Below are 14,296 nucleotides of genomic sequence, written 5' to 3'. Positions count from 1 at the left end.
CCAGAGGAGGTTGATGCCTTATCTGTACTAGGCTGTTTCTCCGCCGTTTGTAGTCCAGCGACAGCCATATATGAGGTAGGAGAATCAGCCAGACGAGAAGTCGTCGTCTTCTTGGGTGAAGGTTGCGGACCTTTTGAAGAGCGTATGCGCTTCACAAATTTGCTCTGTGGGCGGCATTTGCTCTCCTTGGAGACTTTTCCGGACTTTCTCTTCTTCCTATTTCGACCACTAATGGATCCAAAACTTTAGCTTAACCTTTGTCGCTAGGCGTAGAATCGCGCTTTGAGACAGAGCCCTCTACACGTTGATCACCCTTGTGGATGACATTTTGCTTCGGGATGTTCTCCATAGCCTTTTCCTGTGCGTTTTGACTAGGGTTAGCTTCAAGCTGGGCTACAGATCAGAAGTCGGCTTAGCACCTTTGTCAGAGACAGTGTGCTTCGCCGATTCTACCACTTTTATGTGAGCAGTAGGATTCGGGAGGAAGATCCTGTCCACCTCGAGTTCACGATGGAGAGCGTGCGGATAGATTATTTTGATCATCCGTTTGTTGTCCAGCGACAGCTGCATATGAGGTCGAAGGGTCAGCCAGACGAGAAGTCATCGTCTTCTTGGGTGAAGGTTGCGGATCTTCACAAATTGCTTCACAAATTTGCTCTGTGGGGCGGTATTTGCTCTCCCAGGAGACGGTGGTTGCTTACGGGACTTACCATTCTTCCTATTTCGACCACTAGTGGTCTCACTCAAAATTTTAGCTTCACCTTTGTAGCTAGGCATAGAATCGAGCTTTAAGACAGAGTCCTCCACACGTTGATCACCCTTGTGGGTGACATTTTGCTTCGGGATGTTCTCCATAGCCTTTTCCTGTGCCTTTTGACTAGGCTTAGGCTTCGAGCTGGGCTTCAAATCAGAAGTTGGCTTAGCACCTTTGTCAGAGACAGTGGGCTTCGCCGATGCTACCACTTTTATGCGAGCAGTACGATTCGGGAGGGAGATTCTGTCCATCTCGAGTTCACGATGGAGAGCGTACGGATAGATTATTTCGAACTTCCTTACGAATCTTATCTTACCCTTGATGAGGTGAACCTCCCTCTCCGAAATCAAATTCACGTCTCACCCCAAGAATTTGCGGAGAAACGAAAGAGCATTCTTTTAGTGTTTAGTATCGGCTACTTCTCCGGCCTTCCCAAAATTTGAGCCGCTGTTCGTTGCTGGGGTCTCGACAGATTCCCCATCGTCGGACATCGCCTCCGTCGCAGATTGCCTCTGAAGTTTATTGTCGGCAATTGCCGACACAGGACCTGTTGTAGTCAGACTAGAAGTCAGTCGGTCAACAGGGTCGTTAATGCTACAACAATCCCCCTGTGTAGACCTGGCTGGAATCACCGTGGTGTCCAGCTCATTGTCAGTTAGGGTAAGATTCAGTAGCACTTCCTCCGAAAGCGTATCCCCACATTACTCTTCCGGTATCAGTCTGTCTAACTGGTCGATGAATTCCTTACTTTGCTCCTATAGACTATCGCGGATAGCGTTTAGAGTCCCGTGTAGTTCGTCCCCTCCCAGAACTACGGTCCATTGAAAAATCATTTTTAAAAATCCACGACCATTGTCCTGTCAGCCAGATACTGATTTTTTAAAAATCCACGCCTCTATACAGACCCTAAAAAATATTTTTTAAAAATCCACGCCTTTGTGGAAAAAAATCATTTTTAAAAATCCACGCCTCTTGTGGACCATTGAAAAATCATTTTTAAAAATCCACGCCTCTTGTGGACCATTGAAAAATCATTTTTAAAAATCCACGCCTCTTGTGGACCATTGAAAAATCATTTTTAAAAATCCACGCCTCTTGTGGACCATTGAAAAATCATTTTTAAAAATCCACGCCTCTTGTGGACCATTGAAAAATCATTTATAAGAAATCCACACCTTGTATGGACCCTTGAAAAAATAATTTTCCGAACTTTCAATGACTTTCATTTTCATTGCGGGTTATTCCACCTTCTCAACATTTTTTTCTCTTTCCTCTTGACCCCCTCAAATCACTCATGACGATATCAAATTTATGTGTGTTTTGAATTCTGTAACACTCAATAATAAAAAAAACAACAACATCAACAGTGAAAAATCGAACTTTATTGAAAACTTTTAATATTTCAATCTTGTCGTATTTATCCTCTGGCGGCGACCTGCACACTCCTCTCACTTTGGACGTACAGGCCACTAAAACCACAACAATGTTTACCGAAACCATCAGCAAATGAAGTGAAGAGAAGTGAGTGGTTGGACGGATGGATGGATAGCTGCTTGGCTGGTCGGATGGCTGGTTTGGTGGCCAAGCTGGCTGCATTGTCAGGGCACATAGCATGGGCCTAGCTGGCGTAACATGGAAATTCTATGACAGGGGAAAATATGATTAAATTTAACCCAATTTACTATGGTCTGGCAATTTTTTTTTATACGTTCGATGTTGTCGTTGTGGTAAACTACAGTGTCCGACGCACTGCGGCACACAGAGTGTCTTGTCGAAGTGATAAAGAAACTATTCCACCCACAATTTTGTTTGTTGTGTGTTTCCATTGGAGAATGCCATAAACAAATATTTACACAAATGGGATTTTTTTTAAGATAGGGCGCCACTTTTTTTATTCTTCACTTAGTTAAGAAATAAAAAAAATTGACCTACCACCAGGGTATATGAGGTGTGAACATAAAATGTCCATAAAAGAGGGGAAGGGTGGTTTTAATGCAAAAAAAATGTATTTAAGTTCCTCAAGAAGTGTTAACCAGAAAATATTAATACAAATTCTCTCCCTTCCTCTCTCTCTCTCTCTCTCTCTGTTACAGAAACACAAAGAATGGCTAAAGCAGCGGAATCGGGAACGCAGCAATAATCTCTCGAATTTTGATGTTCAAAAGAAATCGGTGGAACTACTGAATTTATGGCGTGGTTTTGACAACAACAATGTGGCGGAACATGATCCAAGGGCCAATGATGTTTATCCGGAAAATGACCGAACCTTTCTGAAACCGGTGTTTATAACCACAACAACACCGACGACAACAACTACGTCGACGTCCACCACAACTACAACAACCACCACCACTACCCCAAAACCCACAACAACCCCCAAGCCGACAACCAGCACCACTCGAAGACCCCTAACCACTCCTCGCTATTCTTTGCTACACAATTCCAGATCCCGCCTACCTCCCTCCTCATCAAATTGGTTGAGCAATGATATTTTGGTGCCAACGAGTCAGGTTATTGCCACCCCACCAACAACCACTACTACCACGACAACCAGCACCACCACCACTACAACCACCCCGAAACCCACAACGACCACCAGCACCACCACCACTCCAATGCCCATAACCACCACAACTACACGTAAACCCAGACCTCGTGCCTATCCCCGTTGGAATGATTGGAGCGAGTGGAGTGAATGTTCAAGGAGTTGTGGTGGCGGAGTAAGGTATCAGCAAAGGAAATGTATTAATCGGTAAGTGGAGAGATTTTTTAATTTTTTGTATAAGGGATATGAACGGAAAAAATCGAAAAAAATATAGTTCTTAAGCCCTGTAGAAAAGAATCCGTATTTTTTGTAGAAAATAATTTCACAGAGTCCACAGTCTTTTTTCTATAGAAAAATTCCTCGGGTTAGCTGAGATATATTTTTCTATAGAAAAAATAAATCGGGTATCTGAGGTGTATTTTTTTACAGAAAAAAAAGTCATCCGCCAGGTCCCTTTGAGGTGTCCTTTGAGTTGTCTTTTTTCTATATATACAAATAAAAATAACCGGCCCCTGAGATTTTTTTCTCCAGGGACATATTTTTTTTTAAACTGAAGACGGTCACCAGAGACCTGAGGCATTTTTTCTATAGAAAAAAAGCGCCGCAGAAACTTTTCAATTTTTCCCTAGTTTGTTAATATTTCCTGGAAAGAAATGTTCTTATTCACCTGAAGCTAAAGCCTTCAAACCTGGACTTACATCGAAAATCTTCTGTAAAGATCCAAAAACCAGGAATGTCGAATTACATTTGGAAAAATCCCCATAAAACGTTAAAATACCGAAAATTGGTACGGGACATATATGCGGGGTCTATTTCCAAACATGGACCCATATCGAAACTATTTGGTAACTATATTAAATATCCACCAAGACCTCGCAGTGCCAAAATACAACCACTTCGGTTGGGAAACCCCGGCTAAAATATTCAAAATACCCAAAATCGAATTGGAACCTTAATATGGGAGTTATAACAAAAGGTGGACCAATATTGAAAAAATGTTGATAGGTACATAGATTTTATACCCAATGAGAACCCCAAAATCGCAAATTACAGCCAATTCGGTTGGAAAACGTCCCCAAGCACCCCAAAATACCGAAATTCGGAAGGTCTGGTTATATGAGAGCAACATCAAAACGTGGACCGATGTGGATTATTTTTGGTTGAGATATTTCCTACCCAATTTGAATCATATATACTAAATTACAGCCTTGAAAAACGTATCCAACCTCCCCAAAATACCGATCTAATACTTCTATTTTCATAGAAAAAAATTGAGTGATGTCTTTCATGTCATATGAGGGTTAGAGTTGCTAAATAACAAATTTCTCTGTCTCTCGGAGGACTTCTTTTCCTTCAGGAGAAAAAAATCTCAGGTCCTTTAAGCGTCGGAATATACAATTAATAGAAAAAATCTCAGGCTTCCTAAGACTTATTTTATCCATAGAAAAATTCTATGGCCCATCCAATATTCCCTTCTGCTATAGAAACAAATCCTCAGGTCATATAAGGTTTGCTTTTCTTTAGAAACATTTTCTGATGCCGATGACACTTCTATTTTCATAGAAAATATTGAGTGATGTAATTAATGTCGTCTGATGGTTACTGTTCGTAGAAAAAATCTTCTGTCATCCCGAAGTTTATTTTATTTATAGAACAATTTCAGACCTCCTGAGCTGAGCCTACCTTTTCCGATTGGAAAAAAATCCTAAGACCTATGTAACTAAAAAAATAAAATCTGTATTCCATATGAGGCTTCTCTTTTCTGTAAACAAAAAGTGTACGCTCCTCGGATACTTCTGTTTTTGTAGAATGAAATCTCCAATCTTTATGACTTCCCTTCTCCATAAAAACGAGGAGGAGGATAAAAGGAAAATAGTCTTCAGCCCGGCAGTTCATTTTATATTGAAAAAATCTTCCTAGGATTTTATAAAAATCATTCAGTATATCTGAGGCTTTTTTCCATAGATACCAATTCCTGAGGCTTCAGAAGGTAATTATTTTTGTAGTAACAAATTCCGCACTCCATGTGAGGATCCGCTCTCCTGAAAATAACATTTATATGGGTCTTGGACACTTCTATTCTTAATAAAAAAGTGTCCTCTTTTCCATAGAAAAAAATATTCAAACCACCTGAGACTTCGATTTCATAAATACATAATTTCTCAGGTCCAATGATGATTCCTCTTGCTTATAAAAAAAAAATCTGGAGGCTATGAGTTTTAAAAATGTTTGGTCCATCTGAAAATCTCTCGTGATAGAGCAAACAGTCTTCAGATTCTCTGAGGCATCCTTCTTCGATATAAAAATTCCAAGGGTCTCATAGGATATTTATATGTATAATAATAAATTCTTGTGTTGCTTCTCTTTTCTATTGAATACTCCTGTTTTTATTGAAAAAAAACTCGTAACATGACCTATGAGGATTCATTATACTAATAAAAAACATTCTTCTGTACCTCTGATACTTCCTTTTGTTTTCGAAAAAAATTCTCCTCTGAGACTTCTTCCAGCGCTTCCATTTTCGATAACAAAAAATTCTGAAACCTCAAAATCTATAGAAAAATTATATTGACTCTCAAAGACTTCTTAGGGCCACTGAGGCTTCATTTTGCATTTTTCCATAGAAAAAATCTCAAAAATCTTGAGTACGCCATAAAAAAATGTTTGGACCTTCTGAGACACCCTCTGTGACTTCTGGTTTCAATAACAATAATCAGGGGGCCTCTATGGTTTTTCCCTTTCCATACACAACATTTATTGAGCGTTATTAAGGCTTTCTTTTTCCATTAAAAAATCGCATAGCCCTCTGAAGCTTCTATTACCTGTCCTCTGAGGCTTCGTTTTTCGATTAAAAAATATTTTCGGGGTCTCAGAGATTTTTTTATTTTTTTATAAAAAATAAATTCCGCAGTCCATATTAGACTTCTTTTTTCTTCCTCGAAGACTTCCGTTATTAATAGAAAAAAATCGTCTGTGGTAGACCCTCTGATTTTTTTATAGAAAAAGATGATCATGCCCTTCGGAGATTCTTTTTGATGCAAAAAACAAAAAAATATTGAGAAATATTTCCTAGCGAAAGATCTTCATGTCTTCTGTGACTTCCATAGGCTCTCTGAGCTGTTTAATTTTTCTGTTGAATTTTGTTTCAGTGCTGCCCCTGAAGTAGTTTTTCATTTGAGAATTTACTAGAATATTGTTACGTAGACAAAAAACAAAAAAAAAAACAGTCATCGAAGCTTTCATTTTCAGAATCTCCTTTTTCTGAATAAATATTTTCTCGGGCATCTGAGTATTCCTTTGTCTGTAGAAAATACCTCAAGGTTTCCTGAGGCACCATTACGCTATAGTAAAAAAATCCTTATACCCTCTAAATCTACCTTTTTCCATAGAGAGGAATATGAGGAGGGTCTCAGAGCCCATTAATTTCTAAAAAAAATCCGCAGTCTTCATTTGAAGGATGCACTTTTAATAGTAGAAAATCTCCAGGCTTCCCTTTTGCACCCTGAAAATTCAATTTTCTTCCTTTTTCTTAAGCATAAATTTCTGGAGCCTTTAATGCTTTCTGAGCATTTTTTTATTTATAGAAAAAATCCACAGATCCTTTGGAGCTGGCTTGCGGTATAGAATAAAGTTCCTGAGTCGCTCTGAGGCTTCATTGTTGAACGACCTTTAAGTTTTTACGGTTTCTGATGAATGAATTCCGCAGTCCATATAAGGCTTAAACATTTATCCGGTCTTCGAAGGCTTCTGTTGTTTATAGAACAAAAATTCCAGGTTCTCTGAGGCTTCCGTTTTAAATAGAAAACATCTTCAGGTCTCCCTTCAGAAAAGTCCTCTTTTCGGTCTCGGGTCCACTGAGGCTAATTTTTTTGTTTAATAGAAAAAATCCGTAGCCTCTGTGATTTATGTTTTTAATGGGAATAATCCTGTGGCCCATTGAGGCTTTTATTTTCCTATAGAACATTTTTCTTCTTCACACCCACGCAGGTAGTTTTCCATATGGGGAATTACCTGAATATTATAACAGAGTTCAATATTGATTTCGATTTCTTTTTTTTCCTCTGTTATGGCTAATGCAAATTTGAATTTTAATTCAAAAAAAAAAACGAAGAAGTTAATCAGCAAATCTATAACAGTTTTTTGTGTGTGTTTTTTATAATTTCTCCAAATTAACAACATGTGTGACGATTTGTGGTTTTTTGTTATTATAACTTATGTGACTTATAATGTGTATTGGGGTGGAACGGAAATTTTAAGTTTTAAAAAAAATTATAAAAAGGGGTGGAAAACCATTTCTGATTAATTTGCAAAAAAAAAAAAAAATATTATTTTTTAGCCGACCCACCCTAATGTCGATGACGAATTTTCAAAAAAAAAAAAATAATATTAATAATAATTAATTAATAAGTAGGTAAATAAATAAAAAATAAATAAAAATAAAAGAAATAAATAAAAATATTTAATTTAATATTTTATTAAAAAAAAAAATATTTTTTTTATATTTTTGCCTCGGCCAACCCTAGTGTCAATGGCGTACATAAATAAATAAATAATTAAATAAATAAAAATAAAATAAATAAATAAAAATTATTTAATTTAATATTTTATTCAAAAAAAAAAATATATATATATATATATATATTTTTATATTTTTGCCTCGACCAACCCTAGTGTCAATGGCGTATATAAATAAATAAATAAATAAAAAATATTTAAATAAATAAATAAAAATAAAATAAATAAATAAATAAAAATTATTTAATTTAATATTTTATTCAGATATTTTTTTATATTTTTGCCTCGACCAACCCTAGTGTCAATGACGTATATAATTTTTAAATTTCAAAAAAAAAAAAAATTAAAACAATATAATATAGAATCATATATTTAAAATAATATTGCCTTTAGAAAATTATTTTTTTTTACTTTTATGCCGACCCACCCCAATGTCAGTGACGTGTATAATTTGTAAAGTTTCAAAAAACATAATAAATAACTAGATTAAACGGGTTTCTTTATGATAATATGAATAATTAATTTTTATTAATATATCTCTCTGTCTTTAGGGCGAATAAATTATAGATTAAAAAAAAAATAATAAAAAAATTTTGTAAAAAATAGATTAAAAATTCAATTTCAATAACAAAAAAAAAAAAAAAAAAAAAAAAAAAAACAGACCACAAAACTGGCTTCATCCCAACAATCAGCCTATGAAAAAAAAACATAGGAAGTTACTGAATCATCTTTGTTTTGTTTGTTTGTCAAGACCTGTTAACCAACCAACCACCCACCCACACGTCAGTCAGTCAGCCTATATTTGAACACCCATCAATTCTGATTGCTACCGGAGGTTTATTACCTTTTCAAGCCAATTCGAAGCTGTGGTCAAGTTGTTTGACAATTAGCTAGACTTGTTTTTTTTTCACACACGCACATACTAGCTTACACATACATTTGCATCTTTGTTTTGCAAAACTAGACGATGATTTGACTGTTGTTCTTCTGTTCTGATCTTTCCTTCTCTAAGTTCGGCTATTAAAAATTATTAGGAAAAATTTAAAATGCTAATTATAAAAGACAATTGTTGCTGTTGTTTTCTGGTGTTTGGTGTTTTTTTTATTGGTTATTTTTTTATTTTTGTTGTTGTTGTTTGTTTGATTTTGCTGCTGTCGCCACCAGTCTACGATCTGTGCACCCACAGATGCGGGTTTTTTAGTGAGAATTATGTGTTAATTGCCTGAATCGGTTTAAGATTTCGTACGTGTGGTTTTTGTATTTCTTTTTCTTTTTTGGGAAATACAATTTGGGAACACGTGAAGAAAAAATGACAGAAACCAAAAAATAATAAAATAAAAATCCCGACCTGCATAGAACCATGAAAATTAATTTTATAAAATCTGCTAATCTTGTGGAGCCTTGAAAAATAATTAAAAAAAATACATATGCTCAGATAAATCTCTGAACAAATTAAAAAAAAAAATCTATAGGTTTTCCAAAAATTAATTTAAACCAGTGAGCGGGGGAGTATAGTCGGACGCGGCCGACCATACGATACCCTACACAACTACCACAGAACTCTATCTTTCTGCGGATGTTTATTCTGAGCCTGGGTAATATTTCGTGATAGTTGCACCCTCTTGCCCGAGGTCAACAGCACTTCTTCCTCACACTGACATATTTTCCGAATATTACCAATATTCAGTACAGCCCCTCTAATTACTTGTCCATATTCCCTTTACCGTAGGTTGTGTTGTGATGTTCGGCAAATAACACTGTGCTACAAAATAACAAAAAAATTTTTTTCAGGGGTTCTATTGTACCAATTCAGTGTAGTTGGAGTCCCTGGATCACGAAAATACCTTTGGTTTTTCTGGGTCACTTCGAAAATAAATTTTATAACGGTAAATATAGAGAAAAACGCGGTTTCATGGATTTTCCATTTGAAACTTAAATAACTTATTTACTTTATAACGGATTTATACTATTCTTTTTTTCTTTCGAAGAGTACAATTTTTCCTTTCAAACAAGATATATATGTGGTAAATCGGTTGAGGATTGGCTGAGTTACAGCGGTTGAAATGTGAAAAAATACGCATAAAGTGACAAAATTTATTTTTCTTCGGACTGTACGATGAAATTATGATATCAAGCCATATAAGTTTTATTATATTACGGGGAAGAAAATTAAATTAGCTTTCGAAAATGATAAAAATCAAAAAAATCTGTTAAAAAATGGATGACTTATACACATTTTTTTATTGATTCTATGCATATTCTCTAAAGGAAATATGGGTCTGTATCGTTTCCTGTTACAAACCGTTATGTTTGCAACAGGCAAAGGGAAAGTCAAACCGCGAGATAGACCCATATTTCCTTTAGAGAATATGCATAGAATCAATACAAAAATGTGTATAAGTCATTCATTTTTTAACCGATTTTTTTGATTTTTATCATTTTCGAAAGCTAATTTAATTTTCTTCCCCGTAATATAATAAAACTTATATGGCTTGATATCATAATTTCATCGTACAGTCCGAAGAAAAATAAATTTTGTCACTTTATGCGTATTTTTTCACATTTCAACCGCTGTAACTCAGCCAATCCTCAACCGATTTACCAAATATATATCTTGTTTGAAAGGAAAAATTATACTCTTCGAAAGAAAAAAATAATAGTATAAATCCGTTATAAAGTAAATAAGTTATTTAAGTTTCAAATGGAAAATCCATGAAACCGCGTTTTACTCTATATTTACCGTTATAAAATTTATTTTCGAAGTGACCCAGAAAAACCAAAGGTATTTTCGTGGTCCAGGGACTTCAGCTAAACAGAATTGGTACATTAGAACCCCTGAAAAATTTCCGTGTCGCACAGTGTAATTGTAGCCTATAGATCGAATCGAAGAAAAAATACAAAAAAATAAGTTTTCGGTCCACTTCATCCCAAAATTGTTATCTGATCATCACCGAAAATTATAGACGTTGTCCTTGACCATAACTGGAAGCTCATGGAACATTTCAAAGCGATCCGCGCTATATTTCCGCCCTCTTGTGTGGTAATGGGTTACTAAAATAATATTTGAATACGTAAGCACCTGTAAATATTTAAGTGTAACTCCCACATCCAAGTACATACGACAATATACTTACTTACTTAGCTGGCTTGTGACAGAACTTTCGTTCCGTAGGCCAAGCTTAAAAATATTTCCAGTTTTTCCTATTTGAAAGACCATATTCAGCAATGTTGTCTTCCACTTGGTCTTTCCATCGTAGTCGTGGCCTTCCTCTTCTGTGTGAACCATCATCTGGTTCGCTTTTATATGCCTTTTGGGCTGGGGCATATTCATCCATTGTCATAACATGAACTAGCCAACGTAGTTGCTGCAGCTCAGTACGTCTAACATTGTCGATGTCCGAGAATAGCTGGTACAGCTCATAGTTCAGTCGACGGCGATATTCATCGTCAACGCAGATCGGCCCATAGATCTGTCGGAGAATTTTCCTCTCAAACACTCTAAGAACTGCCTCATCTGCTTGCGCAAGTACCCATGCTTCAGATCCATATAACAGCACGGCTAGTATCAGCGTCTTGTAGAGTGTGAGTTTGGTCTGGCGGGAGGTGGCCTTGCTTTTGAGTTTTTTTGCTCAGACCATAGTAGCATCTGTTGGCCATCACGATCCTTCTCCGAACTTCAAAACTGATGTCATTAGTTTTATTTATGGTCGTACCAAGGTGTATAAAATCGTTGACTACCTCGAAGCTGTAGTTGTCAAGTTCCACAGTTGGTCCGAGTCTACTGAACGTCTTGCGCGTTGATACCATCAGCTTGGTCTTCTCGCCGTTTACTGCCAGACCCACATTGGCAGACTCCTTCTCAATTTGTTCAAAGGTGGCTGTTACCGCTCTCAGTGTTCGGCCCATTATGTCATTTCTGTTCACTTTTGCCTCTCGTATGACCTTTTCCAGCAGGGTATTAAAAAGGTCACAAGACAAACTGTCACCTTGTCTGAATCCTCGTTCGGTATTAAAGGGTTCCTAGACGTCCTTTCCGACTTTAACTGCTGATATTGTGCCAATTAAAGTTATCCTACATAGCCGAATTAATTTTGCAGGAATTCCAAAGGCAGACATTGCTTTAAACACCTCTGAACGGATAGGGCTGTCGAATGCGGCTTAATAGTCGACGAATAGGTGGTTGTTAAACGGTGGCTGTTGCCGCTCTCAGCGTTCGACCCATTATGTCGATGTCATCGGCGTAGGCGAGTAACATGTGTTGTTTGATGTACAGAGGATGTTAAAACAGGTCACACGACAAACTATAACTTTGTCTGAATCCTCGTTCGGTATTAAAGGGCTCCGAGAGGACCTTTCCGACTTTAACAGCTGATCTTGTGCCATGGCTTTATACACCTATGAACGGATAGGGCTGTCGAATGCGGCTTTATAGTCGACGAATAGGTGGAATGTGTCGATGTGTTTTCGTGGGGTTTTCCAGGATTTGGAGTCGCAGAGTGAAAATCTAGTCAATGGTGGATTTGACAGGTTTGAAGCTCCTTTGCTGCTATCTTAAGACGTGTGCGTACTTGGCTGCCACAAGGTAATGATCCGAATCGACATTCGCTCCTCGGATCGATGCTAACTACCACGGAATTTTCCGACGGTGAGGCCAAAGATATTTTCCCTTCCGATTTTTGCATTAAAATCTCCTAGCAGAATTTTAATTTCATGGCCAGGGTAGCGATCATATGCTGTTTCTAGGCTCTCGTAAAATATGTCTTTGGCCTGTTGATCTATATCTTCGGTCGGCAAATGAGACTGATGAGCCTGAACATCACTTTTGTGAGTGAATCTGGAGACGAGGTCTTTTATTCTCCTGTTAACCATAAATCCAACCAAATTCATGTCCCGTTTCATGGCGGCTATAATACAGGGCGTAATCATCTGATTTACTTACGCCTCCTTTTCCATCGTATTTCCTGTAAGGCAATAATTTCGGCTTTGTACTTCCTGAGTACGAACACTGCACCTGTTCTGTACAACGTGCACACATTCCAAGTGCAGATTCGCAGATCGTGGTCCTTTATACATTTGGTTTTCTTTTTCTTTGCTTCTTCATAGTAGGAGGAGTTTTCCGAGTGTGGACAACTAACCCTACGCCTCAGCCCATTTTGTATAGGTCTTATGGGTGAACTCGCGGCACATATTAGCTCACTATTTCATCGGGTGACGAAAATAGCTACCCCAGGTGGCATCACGGGGAGGTCAATGTCCACATTTGAGATGAAAGAGGGACCAAGATAAGCCTGGACTTCGCCATGTTAAAGCCAATCAGACAATATAATTGGTATCAATTTAAAGGTCAACCACTCCTCTAGGATATACTATCAACTTCTCGGCTCTATGTCCTTCAGGAGTAAATATACGCTATAGAATACAAATTTTGTAATTTTTCACACAAAAGACAGGGTCCATTTGGCCCGCTAAATATTGACTGATCTTTATCAAACCAATCATGCTTAGTCCTTCTCTATGTTTGGACCATAATTGCGGCCTCCGGAGCGATCAGAATTAAGTATTTGGTCCATTTCATCCCCTATATATTACCCGATATTTCTCAAAAAGAATGCAAAATTTCGTGAAGATTGGTCCATAACTGTGGCCTGTATCGTGTGTAGAAATTAAAATGGATGAACGGACGGACATACATTTCTAGATCGACTCAGCTAGTCGAGATATGTCGATCGGTATACTTAAAGGTAGGTCTAGGACCAATATTTCGCCGCGTTACAAACATTTGGGGCTGCACAAAGATATAATACCCTGACAACATAGTTGTGTAGGGTATAAAAATCCATTAGAAAAAATAATTACAAAAATCCTAAATCTATGTCTAGGCTTTGAAAAAATACTTCTAAGATACCCTGAGATGACTTTTTCTTTAGAAAAAATCCTTTCGTCCCCTGAGGTGTATTTTTTCTATAGAAATAAATCCTCAGGTTCCCTGAGGTGTTTTTTTGTTTTTGTAAAAAACTAAACCTCAGTACCAGATTTTTTTCTTGTTTCTGATTTAAATCGTTCTTGTTGTTGTCATCACTCTCTTTTTGGGGGATTTTTTTTTCTGTCGTAACTTTCGAAGTGTGCCTGATCGCCTCATAACAATAAAAACGCAAATAAATAAAAATCAAAACAAAAACGAAGAAGAAGAAGCAGAAGCAGACGGCGACGAATATGATTATAATAAAATTTCCATGCGTAACGCAAACACACGAAAAAGATGTTGACAGTTTTCACTTCTGGCCAAAAGACGTCGAAGAAGGGCTAACGGCGACAGCATCAACGACGTACGATCACAAGCATATATAAGGCCATAAAATAGTTGGTTATCATTAGTTTCCAACATCAGTCACAACCAAGTGGAACGTAGACGAAACAACGCACTCAGAAAAAGATGGCCAAGTTATTCATTTTGTCGGTAGTTGCTCTTGCTGCCCTTGCTC

This window comes from Musca vetustissima, unplaced genomic scaffold (assembly GCF_032173495.1).
Source record: "Musca vetustissima isolate MV318-11 ecotype Yass unplaced genomic scaffold, APGP_CSIRO_Mvet_v1 utg136917, whole genome shotgun sequence".
Classification (NCBI taxonomy): domain Eukaryota; kingdom Metazoa; phylum Arthropoda; class Insecta; order Diptera; family Muscidae; genus Musca; species Musca vetustissima.
Note: the sequence above shows the minus strand (reverse complement) of the source record.